The sequence below is a fragment of the Rhinatrema bivittatum genome, chromosome 2 (genome assembly GCF_901001135.1).
Source record: "Rhinatrema bivittatum chromosome 2, aRhiBiv1.1, whole genome shotgun sequence".
Taxonomy (NCBI): domain Eukaryota; kingdom Metazoa; phylum Chordata; class Amphibia; order Gymnophiona; family Rhinatrematidae; genus Rhinatrema; species Rhinatrema bivittatum.
The window spans coordinates 526,809,576-526,823,534 of NC_042616.1; the positions used below are offsets into that span (position 1 = coordinate 526,809,576).

The 13,959-nt window shown below is 43.7% G+C and overlaps 1 protein-coding gene across 2 annotated transcripts in view; it reads left to right on the forward strand.

Moving 5' to 3' along the window:
• Positions 1–13,959, forward strand: part of CARMIL1 (capping protein regulator and myosin 1 linker 1) — a 511,281-nt gene that overhangs the window by 374,268 nt on the left and 123,054 nt on the right. The window lies entirely within an intron of this gene.

Below are 13,959 nucleotides of genomic sequence, written 5' to 3' on the forward strand. Positions count from 1 at the left end.
ATATATTTTGGAAGCCCTGAAGATTCCCCAGCAAGAGATACCACCTGTAAAAAAAATATTTTTTCTTCCAAATAGAACAAGCACTCCTCTAACAGTTCCCCAACAAGGGTCTGGATTTCAAAATCTGACCGATTACCTTGAAAATTCCAATATAGAAATAATAGATCGTGCTGTTCTTTTTGTTTCATTTTATGAAGAAAGTGATGTCTCTAAGATAATGAGGAATTATTTTAAAAATATTTCTACATTATTCTGTGGTGGACTCATTCGTGTTTATCCGGATTTGTCAAGATCTACTCAGCAGCGTAGAAAGGACTTCCTACAGATGAGACCTGAGACTATAGCACTGGGGGCTAGCTTCAAATTGAGGTACCCCTGCAAGTGCATTATCAAGCTGTCCAGGAACATATATATTTTCTTTCTACCAGATCAATTGAGGGCTTTTTTGTCTGGAAGGAGACATCCGATGAGAATGTTGGGACAATGGAAAATTAGGTGCGAAGTAGGACATAAATTTGATTGATATCGTGTGTACTCCTTGAATATTTCCTTTCTCTCCAATATTTCCTAAGTACTAAGACAAATGGCCATTTGGCTACTGTGATTGTTACTTGTGCTTTAAATCTTGACAGAGATGAGTTATTGGAAGTGTTCTGTAAGGTAAAAGATGTTTTGTTTATGAATTTTGTTCGGATCTTTCCTGTTATTTCTAAGGAAACTGAAAAAAAAGAAGGAAACTATTTATTTTGTTAAAACTGAAGATTTTGTAGCTGGGTTTGTTTTTTTTGACACCTTTGTAAGTGCTTAATCAGGTTTCAAGGAATTTGCTATATATCTTTTTCTCCTTCTCAATTAACTCCTTTCTTAGCAATAAGACATGAGCAGTTATCTTACTGATAGCTGATGTTTAGATCTTCGTACTGCATTAGTTTTTGCTGTCAGTTTTTGCTTCTTATTTTTTTGCTTCAGTTTTCCCATATTTCTAGTCCTGTCTTCCCAACTAATTATGGACTTGTAGAATTATTGGGATTTTTTTTTTTTTGTATTTTGTTGTGTACTTTTTTCCTTATTTGTTTTTTTACCCCACTTCCTCTATTTCTGAACAAATATCTTACTTGTAATATAAATTGAATAAAGAGAGAGTTTAAAAAATATTCTGAATAATTTAAGGGCCTATGTACTTCGGCCCACATAGTTTGCAAGGTTACTTTGTGTAATCTTCCAAAGATATAACGTGCATGGCACAACATGATTTAATTCTGGATTTAATAAAATAACTATGCAAAATACTGACAAGTTTAAAAGGCTATATTAAAGGGAACACAGTCATTTCAGCTTGTCCATGCTCTCTATAACATCCTGTTCCCCTGCTTGTCCATGCTCTCCATAACATCCTGTTCCCCTGAGCACGTGGATCATAGTCTGTAGTGCTACCAATTGGCACCAACTCTGGACCCAGTAGGAGATCAGCCTTAATCCTCCTGCCAGCTGGAGGAACCCTATTTTCAGTTTCAAGGGAGATTGGGAGATCTGAACCTCATCTGAGTTATTGGAGGAAAGCTGTTTTGTATTTGAGGTGCTGTGGGAAGGTCCAGGATGCTGCTTTCCCTGTAGTTAACTAATAGCATGCTGAAATTGGCATACTATTGATTATGTTCTTACAAATGTGAAGTTAACTTGCCATATTGGGTCAGACCAAGGGTCCATCAAGCCCAGTATCCTGTTTCCAATAGTGGCCAATCCAGGTGGCAAGTACCTAAACATTAAATAGATCCGATGCTATTGATGCCAGTAATACCAGAGGCCATTCCTTAAATTAACTTGATTAATAGCAGTTAATGGACTTCTCCTCCAGGAACTTATCCAAACATTTTTTAAACCCAGCTACACTAACTGCACTAACCACATCCTCTGGCAACAAATTCCAGAGCTTAATTGTGCATTGAGTGAAAAAGAGGCAGTAAATTTACCCAGACAATGTACCCATGGTAAAACTACTGCAGGTTACTAAATAGAACAATAATTGGTAATGAGCTCATGGGACACAGTACTTATGTATTTGTATACGAGGATGCACAGAAAATAATGTGCCAGCTTTTTTAGTGCAACCATGTTAGCCCATGGTAGGCTTCTTGGTATATAGTACTAACAACTGCATAGCGTCGTACATCAGCTTAATAGATCAAGCATTTATTTGTGGGCTGACTAATTTAGCATTCTGCAAAATGAGTGTGTTAAACACTTATAATGAGGTGACACTGGGCAGCCGGTAAATTCATTATTTATTTACAAGATTTTTATTCCGCTATCTCTCAGATTCTGTCTCATGGGAGTACAAGATAAAAACAATTTAAAAATACATTCTTTACAGAATAAAAATAACAATACTTAAAATGTATAAAAGCATCTACACATACATTTCTACAAACTGCTGTTCAGAGCTCTTAAAGACTACTTAACATTTATTTATTTATTTGTTTGTTTTTATATACCGACATTCAAACATGGGCATCACATCGGTTTACATGAGAACTTGAGTGATAATGTGACTGCGGTCATATCTTTACATTGTAACATTGTGAAACTTACATTTAAGTGAAAAGTTTAACAGTTATAACATTTTAACAAAACATTGACTGACAAATGCTATTTAGTTTCTTGGCATTATCGTTGTAATAGCTGACGTTTTCAAGATTGAGGGAACCTTTGTTGGTGGTGGTAAGGGTTTCTCTTGGTGGGTTAAGTGAGGGGGTTAGAGGGCTGGTTGCTTGGGGTAGGAGCCCAGTAGTGTAGGTTAATTGTTGCCAGGATACGCTTTGCGGAATAGCCAAGTTTTTAAGTCTTTCTTGAAGTTCTGTGAAGAGGGTTCTGTTCTGAGTTTTGCTGGTAGTTTGTTCCACAGTGTGGGGCCTGCTATAGAAATTGTGCATTCTCGCGCAGAGGTGAGGTATGCCTGTTTGATAGAAGGGACGGTTAGGAGTCCAATGATTTTAGAACGTAGTTTTCTTTGAGAGTTGTATGGATGAAAGGTATTCTTTAACCAGTCAGTCTTTTCGTTGTTGAGGGATTTGTGCATGAGAGTGAGGGTTTTATATTGAATTCTGTGGGTTATGGGAAGCCAGTGGAGGTCTTTCAGTATGGGGGTGATGTGAGTAGAACGCTTGCTGTTTGTGAGGGATCTGGCTGTCTCATTTTGCAGTAGCTGGAGTGGCTTGAGGGTGGAGGCAGGGAGTCCGAGGAGAATGGAGTTACAATAGTCGAGTTTAGATAAGATGAGGGCCTGGAGTATTGACCGGTAGTCTTGTGAGTGTAGTAGGGGTTTTATTTTTTTTGAGGACTTGTAGTTTGAAATAGCCTCCTTTATTATTGTGTTTATGAAGGTTTGCAAGTTGAGCTCGGAGTCTAGTGTGATGCCTAGGTCTCTTACAGTTGCGACAAATTGGCTTTGGCTTTGGGAGGAAGTGAGATCTTGGATATTCCATGTAGGGGGTTTGTTAGAGATGTGTAGGATTTCAGTTTTGGAGTGGTTAAGGGTGAGTGATATTTGTGATAGTATTTTTATTTGAGTCAGAATGGAGTTCCATTGAATTGAAGGTGTTCTGTATGTCTTATTTCATGGGGAGGAGGATCTGGACGTCAGCGTATACAAAGTATTGTAGGCTCAGGTCAGTTAGGAGTTTGCATAATGGGAGCATGTAAATGTTGAAGAAGGTGGAGGACAGTGACTATTCTTGGGGGACGCCGTGTGGGAGGGGGAACTGTTTTGATTCTTTGTTGTTGAAAGTTATTTTGTATGTTCTGCAGGAGCTGAACCATTTGATTGTGGTGCCGTCTAGTCCAATCTCTCTTAGTCTGGTTAGGAGGGTGTTGTGGTTGATGGTGTCGAATGCGGCGGATATGTCCAGCAGTATAAGAAGGTAGGATTGGCCGGCATCTAGACCTCTGAGAGCTGAGTCGGTAAGTGTAAGTAGGAGGGTCTCCGTGCTGAGGGATTTTCTGAATCCGTGATGCGATGGGTATAGTATTTTTTGTGATTCCAGGTGTTCGAAGAGTTGATGGTTAACAGTTTTTTCTAGGATTTTTGCGATGAAAGAGAGGTTCGATATGGGTCTGAAATTGGTAGGGTCAAGGTGTGGTTTTTTTAGTATGGGTTTGATGATGGCGCATTTGAGAGCTTCTGGGACATTTCCTTGCTCTAGGGATATGTTGATGACGTCTGCTATGGGTTTGGCTGGTGATATCTGGGATTAGTTTCAAGGTTGCGATTGGTATGGGGTTGAGTGGGTGTATGGCTGGGTTTATTTTTTGTATGATGGTTTTAATCTCTATGGAGGCTATGGGATTGAAGGTGGACCAGGTGGGGGCAGTCGTGAGCTGGGGAGTCGTCATATCCTTGGTAGATTGAGATGCGGGTGTTTATTAGTTTGGAGACTTTGTCCAGGAAAAACTGTCAGCTCGATACAGTAACATTCAGTTGAAGTTTTCTCGTCTGTAACGAGCTCCCTGCGCACAATTCGGACGCGTAAGGCAAATCAGCGATACAGTTTCCAGTTTCGCGCGTCCGTAGCGCTTCTTAAAACAGACGCGTAACCCTTCCCGCACCCGGCATGTAAATGAACGAATTAGCTGTATAATGAAGGAATTAGCTATTCCCCTCCGATACCGTAACGCGCGCTCAAGTTATCTCATTAGTAACGCACTGTTTTGCCGCGGCCGTAACGTGTTAGTTTACCGCCTCCCCCTAGTAGGAGTTAGGACTGTGAGTCTAGTAACAAATCCATCGACACCGCTTAAGACACTCAAAAACAATAAAACACAATTAAAAAAAAAAGCGATACAGAGATGATCGAGAAAATGTAATGATGTGGATCACATAAAACCTGTCAGAAGAAAAAAAAAATTTTAAATACCTGTCTGAGGGCCGCGTCGGTCCAGGCTGCCGGCGGGATCCGGGGGGCCGGTGGTCGCGTGTTAAATCTAGGCCGCGGGCGGGTGGGCGCCTGTTCCAGGCGGCAGCGGCGGCGGGGGGACACGCGTTAGTTCGAGACGGGCGGTGGGTGGTCGCGTGTTAAATCTAGGCCGGGTCGCTTCGCCGCCGGCTCCTCCGCCTGGATGAATGAATGCGCGCCTGTGCGACCCCTGCGTTTCGGCGCTCAAGGCAGTCACATGCCGTGACGTCACGCCATGAGCGCCGAAACGCAGGGATCGCACAGGCGCGCATTCATTCATTCACTGCCGGTGGGGGCTGCCGGAGAGGCAACCCCCACCGGCAGTGAATGAATTCATTCATCCAGGCGGAGGAGCCGGCTGCTTTCGCCACCGGCTCCTCCGCCTGGATGAATGAATGCGCGCCTGTGCGACCCCTGCGTTTCGGCGCTCAAGGCGTGACGTCACGGCATGTGACTGCCTTGAGCGCCGAAACGCAGGGGTCGCACAGGCGCGCATTCATTCATCCAGGCGGAGGAGTCGGTGGCGAAAGCAGCCGGCTCCTCCGCCTGGATGAATGAATTCATTCACTGCCGGTGGGGGTTGCCTCTCCGGCAGCCCCCACCGGCAGTGAATGAATGAATGTGCGCCTGTGCGGACCCGGCCTAGATTTAACACGCGACCACCCGCCGCCCGCCGGCCGTCTCGAACTAACGCGTGTCCCGCCGCTGCCGCCGCGCCCACCCGCCCGCGGCCTAGATTTAACACGCGACCACCGGCCCCCCGGATCCCGCCGGCCGCCTGGACCCACGCGGCCCTCCGACAGGTATTTACAAATTTTGATTTTTACACTTCCTGGTGCCTGTCATTTCAAATGTCATTTGAAATGACAGGTACCAGCGCACCCTGGTTACTGTATAGGCGCTGTATTAAGCGCCTATACAGTAAAATGGGTTACGCGGCCATAACCCTTCCCTACCGCTTTAAAGCTGCGGCATGCATTTGCATGCGATTAGAGGAGAGTATCGGGGAGTTAGTGAAGAGAACTGTGCGTGCGGGGAGGAAGGGTGCGCCTGACACTACCGCACTGTTTTTACCGCGGCCTTACTGGATCGAGCCGTGTGCTAGTTTGTCGCAGGTAAGAGGTGTTCTTGTTTGCAGGTGGGGTTTGGATGGGTTGAGTAAGCTTGGTGACAAAGTTGAAGAGGGCTCTTGGGTTGTATTGGTGATCGTGAATTTTCTTTGCGTAGTATTCTCGTTTGGCCTGTTCTATGTCAGTTTTGTAGATGTGAAGAATTGCTTTGTATTTGTTCAGGTGGGTTGGGGTGGGATCTCTTCTCCATTTTTTTTTTTGGCATATCGGAGTGATCATTTAATGTTTTTCAGCTCGTGTTTGTACCATGGTGCTTTGAGGGTGCTTCCGGTTTTGATTTCTTTGGTGATGATGAGACATTTTTGATTTTGTGATCTCAGCATTGATGTTGAGCCACGAGTTGGTGGCTTTGTTTGCGTTGTTGAGGTTAAGATCCTTTAATGCTGTGGGTAGGGCTTCTGCGATGTCTCGACTGGGGCATGGTTTGGGGAATTTGATGTATTTTTTGTTGTAGCTGGTTTCTTCATGGTTGATCCTGAGGTGGAGTGTGGTGTGGATCAGTTTGTGATCAGACCATGGGATGTTTGTGGTTGTGAGGGGGTTGTTGGCGTGTGAAGTTTTGTTGTTGATAAAGATGAGGTCAAGTGTGTGGCCAGATTTCTGCATTGGCATGTTTACTATTTGTGTGAAACCGATGGCTGACATGGTTTCAAGCAGGAGTTTGCAAGTGGGCTACTGTGGGGTGGCTTCTAGGTGGAGGTTAAAGTCTCCTAGGATGATTGCCGGTGTGTCCATGTTGATGTGCGATGGGATGATTTCAATGAGGGAGGATATGTGTAGGTCCAGGCATTTTGGTGGGGCATAAACCATCATGATTTGAAGGTGTTTTGTTTTGAAGAGGCCAATTTCCAGGGGTGGAGGATGATTGATGGGGTATTGAATGAATTTGAATTTTTTGAGGCTAGAAAGAGTAATCCCCCTCCTTTTCTTTTGGGTCTTGGTAGTGAGAAGATATTATATGCTGAGTGGGGTAGTTGATTGATGAGTGGTGTGTCCGATTTCTTGAGCCAGGATTCTGTGATGCAGAGGATGTCAGGGCGGGTAGTCCATTAGGAGGTCATATAGGTTGGGGATTTTCTTAGAAACTGATTGTGCATTGATCAGTATGAATGATAGAAGGGATAGCATTGTCATGTGCGTGTTTGGGTTTATGGGGATGTTTATGAGGCATCTTGGTCATTTGTGTATGGAAGTTATTATTGCTGTGGAGGTTGTAGCTTGTGTGTGGGTGAGGGGGTATGTGTGTTGTTTTGTGTTAGGGAATGAGTGGTTGTGGGTTAGAGGGGGTGTGCAGTGAGTGATCATTTTGTTTGTGGGGGGGTGATAAGAGGGAGCACAAATGGGGAGGACTAAGGGGCGTGCCCCTTTGTCGTGCGACGCCAGGTGCGTGCGTCTGCCCTTTAAGGGCTCGGTTTGCTCCGCCTGCCTGATGGGTGGTGGGCGGGACCTACCGCGGGTCGCAGCATCGTTGGGTGGTCAGAGAGGGCCGTCGGAGGACGAGTGGGTCCAGCAGCGTGCTGGGAAAGGTGAGCCCCTGACCCCGGCGGGTCCGCACCGGTCGCACAGGGCTGGACGGCCGAGAAGAGGGAGGCCTGGGGCGGCGTCTTGCCATAGCCATTTTTTTTTACACCCTTCTGGAACTTCATTATACCAGATTCTTTAACACCTCAGGAAGATTATTCCACAGTGTGGGCCCCAATACTGAAAAAGCCCTTTTCCTAGAGCTTACGAAGTAACATTGTCTATTAGAAGGAACAATCGAGCTTTTGCTCACATTCAGATGTGTATAGCATTTTTTTTTTTTGTGGAGGCAGTTGGGGAACAGAGGGAAAGAGTGGATCTTTTGTGATTTTCTAATAAACTGTTTCTTGCAAAATACTTTTGGGCAATTGCAACAAGAGATGATATGGTATTCCATCCACCAAGTAGACAGCATGTATATAGCTATGCATTGCTTCACTTCTAAACAATTAAAAGATATTTGGGCCGATACAGTACAGTGCGTTCCGGTGGAGCGCACTGTTAGCCCACATTTGGACGCGCGTTTTCGATTGGCTAGCTTTACCCCTTATACAGTAAGGGGAATAGCGCATCGCAAGCAGGTGTCCAAACCCCCCCCCCCCCCTGAAACTAATAGCACCCGCAACATGCAAATGCATATTGCTGGCCCTATTAGTTATTCCCGTGGGATACAGAAAGTAAAATGTGCAGCGAAGCCGCACGTTTTACTTTCAAAAATTAACGCCTGCCGGCACCAGGGAAGAGTACAAAAAAGCAGAAAAAACTGCTTTTCTGTACATCCTCCGACTTAATATCATATTAAGTCGGAGGCCCCAAAATTTAAAAAACATTTAAAATAAAATAAAAATTTTAAATCGGCCTGCGGGTCTGAAGACGGACGCTCAATTATGCCGGCGTCCGTTTTACGAACCCGTGGCTGTCAGCGGGTTTGAGAACCGACACCTGCGCAAAATTGAGCGTCGGCTGTCAAACATGCTGACAGCCGCTGCTCCTGTCAAAAAGGAGGCGCTAGGGATACGCTAGTGTCCCTAGCTCCTTCTTTTACCATGGGCCCTAATTTGCATAGGCCACCCTCCTGAATCGCGCGCCCAGGAGAGCGGGCGCTTGCCAGCTCTCCCACGTGTTTTTCTGTAGCAGCCTGATTGAGAGTTCCTGATAATTAAATAACCTGGAGCTAGATTTGTTTGTTTTTTTTTTTTTAATAAAATGTTTCCAGCTCAGTCAGAATCAGAGCTAGGATCTGGCACCAGGAGCCTTACATTTACTTGGGGATTTTTTTTCTTGTATTTTATATCCCGTCCTGACTAAGCATGTGCATTAGTTTAAAATGAAATAGGAAAACAAAACAAATAGGGGCCAATGTGTTTCTTTTGTCAGACCCCAAAAAGAATTGAAGGGACCCCATGAATTAAATGAATCCTATTTGTTTCTTTCATTTTAAATAGAATGATTTCTACAAGCCATTATAGTCAATGGACTCATAGAAATAATAGAAACTTGATTCAGTGTAGAGCAGGCAGTCAGCAGAGAAGGGGAGGATGAGCATGTTGTCAAGAAGACAAAAGGAATGGTGTATCACAGCGAAGCAATTTGCCAGTCTGACATCACTGCAGACAGGGTACAGTGATGCTGTCATACTGATCTTGAAAACTTGAGCATGTCAGAGATTGCTCTACATTGCTTCTCAAGACATTGTGTGAAAGCATAGCTCTGAACTCTCTCTGAAGTCTTGCTAAAGTTTTTTGCTGTGGCATATTTTATAGTTTCACTGTGCCAGCAGCAGTCATTCAGTCACACAAGAGATGCAGTGAGGCAGCGCTGCATCACACTATCTGTGTGTCATAGCAAATTTGTATTGCTTCACTTGCAGTTGCTATTCTGTTTTTCTTTTCTGGTGATTGAAGCCTTAGGTACACTTGAGATTAGTCATTTATTTTCTGCCTGGCAGCAGGCACAGTGTGAGCAGTGAGGGCAGGGCAGAGCTTGCAGCATACCAGGCTGTGTTGTGAAGCCTGTCTGTCAGAGAAGTAGTGTAGAGCAGACAGTGTGATACTCACTGCAGCAGTTTCTCAGTGCGGTACCTGCACAGCCAGTGGGCATTACAGTTACAATGCAAAATATTAAATCATTGTAATCTTCACGTCCCCAGTTTCATAAAAACGTGTCAGAAATAGGGAAAGGCAGAGCAGATAAAGTAAATGTGTCCAAAATTGGCCAGATTGGCACTGGTACTGCCAGCAAGAGCCCAAAAAGTAGTCCCAGTATGGCAAAGCAAGAAGAGATTAAGTGTGAGGGGAACATCCCAGGATTCTAAAAAAGGCTGGTAAGTGGTAACAGTGTCATGAACCCTTAATGGCACTGAAAGTGGCATTAGTATCCTAAGTCAACATGAAGGGGGGGAACTAAGCAGAAAAGGTGGCAGTAAAACCGCCAAAGCAGGTACTGATAAGTGGGCCAAGCAGCACAAGGAGTGACTTCAAGGGGTAAGAATTTGATATTATCACACTTAGCATATCACAAAAGATGCTCAAGAGAAACCATTTTGATGTATGCATGTGATAAAACTTTAGTGCCAGAGATTTCATGCAAAATCAGGAAATGGATCAGGCTGAGGGCAGCTCAGTGTGGGGACTGGTCTCTAAATAAAGCAGTCCTCACTACTTTCCTGGAAAACCAACCCACAATGATTAGAAAAACCGTTGTGATGTACTAATTGTGATGATAACCTTTACGTTTAGCAAACCCATTCTACAAGAAAATCTAAATTCCACCCTGCACCTTGGAGGGTCTTTGTGCCTTGGTGCCGTACCCCAGAGCTAACACCTTGCCAGGACCTCCCATGGTGTTCTGGAACCTTGAAGCCACTCTTTGTGCTGCTTGGCCCCTTAATCAGTGCCTGACTTGGAGGTTTTTCTGCCACCTTCATGCTGACTTAGGATGCTAGTGCCAGTTTCTGTGCCAGTTTGCCACTTGAGATGCCATTAAGAGTTTGTCGCATTGTGCTGGTAACCTCTTTTGGAGCCTTGGGGTGTTCTTTCCACACTGGATCTTTGCTTGGTTTACTATACTGGGTTTTGTTTTTTGTCCCCAAAACAAACATTTGAAAGAAGTAAAAAAAAAAAAAAAAAAAAAAAAGACAGTTTTCATTACCAGAGTCCAAACCTGTTCTATGGTTCTTTCTTTCCTCAAACAGTCTCAGCCTGCTTCTCCCACTCAGTTGTATGTCTGATTAAACTGGGGTGGTTTATCCAAAAAAGCCTTCATTCAGAGGAAGGAACTGCTGCTACAAGACAAAAGATGCTCAAGAGAAACCATTTTACTGAACTGAATGCCATAAAAGGTTAAAGTAGTAAGAAGGAACTCATGCAAAACCAATAAATGAGGAAGCGCCACAGCCAGAGTTCAGGTACAGGAAATGGGAAGGTTTTTTTTTGTTTTGTTTTTTTGCTAAAAACATACTCATTCTGAAGAAGAAAATAGGGTACTAGACAAAAAATACTCAAGCATAACCATTTCAAGGTTTTGAGATGCCATCAAGGGTTCATAGTATTGTTGCTGGTGTCCTCTTTTGGAGATCTGGGTTGTTCTTCCCACTTTTTCTGCTTTTCTGCTCCTCTTACAGTGACTTGGTGAAATTCTGCCAGTGCTGGTACCCCTTTGCCCCTTTATGGAGTTGTAAACTATTCGTGCCCATTTTGCTTCCACTTTCCATATCCTCAGTCTTTCTAGATGCCTTGGAGTTCTTTTCCCCTTCTTTTGATTTCTTCCTACAGGTTTTAAGACAGTTGATTAGAAAACTCCTATTCTGAAGCCCAATATAGGCTGAAAATTATCTGTAATGCTTCCCCCATTGACTTTTTTTTTTGTTTGTAATTGTTTTTATTGCATTTCAATATTAACCACGGTAACATCAACCAAGATTGACAACAAGTCCAGATAGCAACAATAAGATTCCTGGAGCAGTGTACTAGCTCTAATACGAGCTTTGAGTGTTACCCCCTCCCCAGCCGTCCCCGCTGTACAAGGCCTGGAATTGACAAAGTTATCAGCTATCCATGCATTGCAGTAGGTTATATCGAGTTCAGGCATGTATTGAAGTGACGTCTGTGGCAGAGGGCAACTGTTTGATAAACTGATCCCAGAGGGTCTTGAACAGTGTTAGTTTCTTCTGCTAACTGGTCGGAATATATTTCCTTTCCAAAAGGTATAAGTCCAGCATGGCATCCATCCATTCCTTAAATGATAGGAGTGTGGTGGATATCCAGTGTCGCAGAATAATTTGTAGAGCCGTTATGCATCCTTTATATAACAATAGCCTACTCGGGCTAGGTCTTGGGCATTGATGATCTGAGGTTCCCAGCAAGCAAAATTGTATGTCCCAGTACCCTGTACTCTCTGCCGAATCAGTAAGATGCTGAAAAATTCCAGCCCAGAAATGTTGTATCTGAGCACAGGCCCACAGACAATGTATGAAAGACGCATCAGATTGATTACACTTGGTACAAGCAGAGGAAGCCACAATACCAGCCAGGAAAGCCTTGCGGGGCCAAATAACCAACTTATGCATAACTTAAAGTGCATTTCACGCATGATCATGCTAGGTGTTGCAATATAGAGCACCTGGTCACTGTTCCGCAAAGCTTTTACTGACACATCTCGCTCCAGGTCATTAGACCATGTGGCAGCTGCAGATTTATATAAAACATACCGAGATGTGTTGTGCAGAAACTTATAATACATGGAAATTTTCACCATTTTAGCTGAAGTCAGATGTAGAAATCTCTGAAAAGGACCATTGGTAATTTCCCTGGTCCAGAGAGATGAGAGAGCTTGTATATAGCTGCGAATCTGTAAATATATAAGATAATCAGCTTGGACCAGATTAAGATGACAATAATCGAAAGAACGTACACCTTTAGTCTGCAAGTCTATAAAGGGAGCATATTAAAAATGCCCTTCTCCTTCAGCCTTATCAGTGTTTTGCTAGCCATGCCTGCAGGAAAATCCGGATTACCAAGTAAAGGTAAATAATAGGACCGTTTCCAGTCTAATAAATTTCCAGCAACTTCTCATCGCGTTAGATAACATACTGTGGGAGATGACCAGTGGCATGTACCACAAAAGATAAATTCCTGGGCTTAAGGAATTCCCTTTCTAGTCGTAGCATGTATGAGTCACAGCCATAACCTAACCATTCCCTCAGGGTGAGCAGCAAACAAGCAATATATTATAGAAGCGTAGATTGGCAACACCCATTCCACCCTCTGCTTTAGGTATGGTTAATTTGGAGAGTGCCATCCTGGCCCGTTTGGGGCTCCAGAAAAATCTGCCAAAGATCCAATTAAGGGCTCGGATGTCTTTTGCTAAAAGGTAGAAAGGAGTCATTTGTAGAAGATATAGCTTCGGAAGCAGTATCATGTGCACTAAAGCTATCCTCCCCGAAATAGAGAGAGGTAACGAGTTCCAACTATTCACTTTCTCTTGGAATGTCTTTAGCATGGGGGTCACATTATAACTGTACCATTGTCGGGAGTCCTTATGTATTTTTACCCCTAGGTATTTAATCATATCAGAGGCCCACAACAATGGAAAGTTCTCCCAGTCCCCCATTGACTTTAGTTTTAAACATAAACGAATCAAACTAAAAAAAACTTTTTTTTTTTTTTTTTTTTTGAAACTAAAGAAATGAATTAGGGTCCCCACAAAACATTTTAAAATGAGATGATTTTTTTTTTCCTGCTGCACATTCCTAATCCTATCTTTCTTTAGTCCTCTGCCATGTGCTTGGGCTCCTTCCAGACTTATGCAGTCCATCAGCCCTAAGTCAAGTCTCTGCAGCATCCCCAGTCTTGAGTGGCCTTGGGAATCAGACCCGAGCTGGGAATCATACAGCCAGCAGTGCGCAGCCCTTCCCATGACCAGTTGAAGACATTTTGGGGCTCAGTACAACACTAGATTTGGAGGCTCCCACATGCAGACAGTCCTAGATCAGTGTCGCAGATGAATTCCTGCTAAATGTGATATTACTCAGAGCTGCATAATCTAAAAAGAGTAACCCATAGAACTTGTGCTTAAAATAAGAGAAATGTAAAAGAAATATTGGACACACAGCAGGTAATTTTCAACGGTCCACATGGGGCTAAAGTCCACTAGCACACTTTAGCTCTCATTTTCAAAGGGGGGGTTTCCACAAAAATGCACTTTGAGCATCCGCAGATGTGCATTCCTGCAGAAAGTTACACTTGCTCCTGATGGCAGTCGTAACTTAGATATTATGTGGATTAACTTGCAGGCTTAAGAAATTGAAAGTGCGTGCGTAAATCCTTTCCCCGACCCAGCTCCGCCCCCAGAGTTCCTGT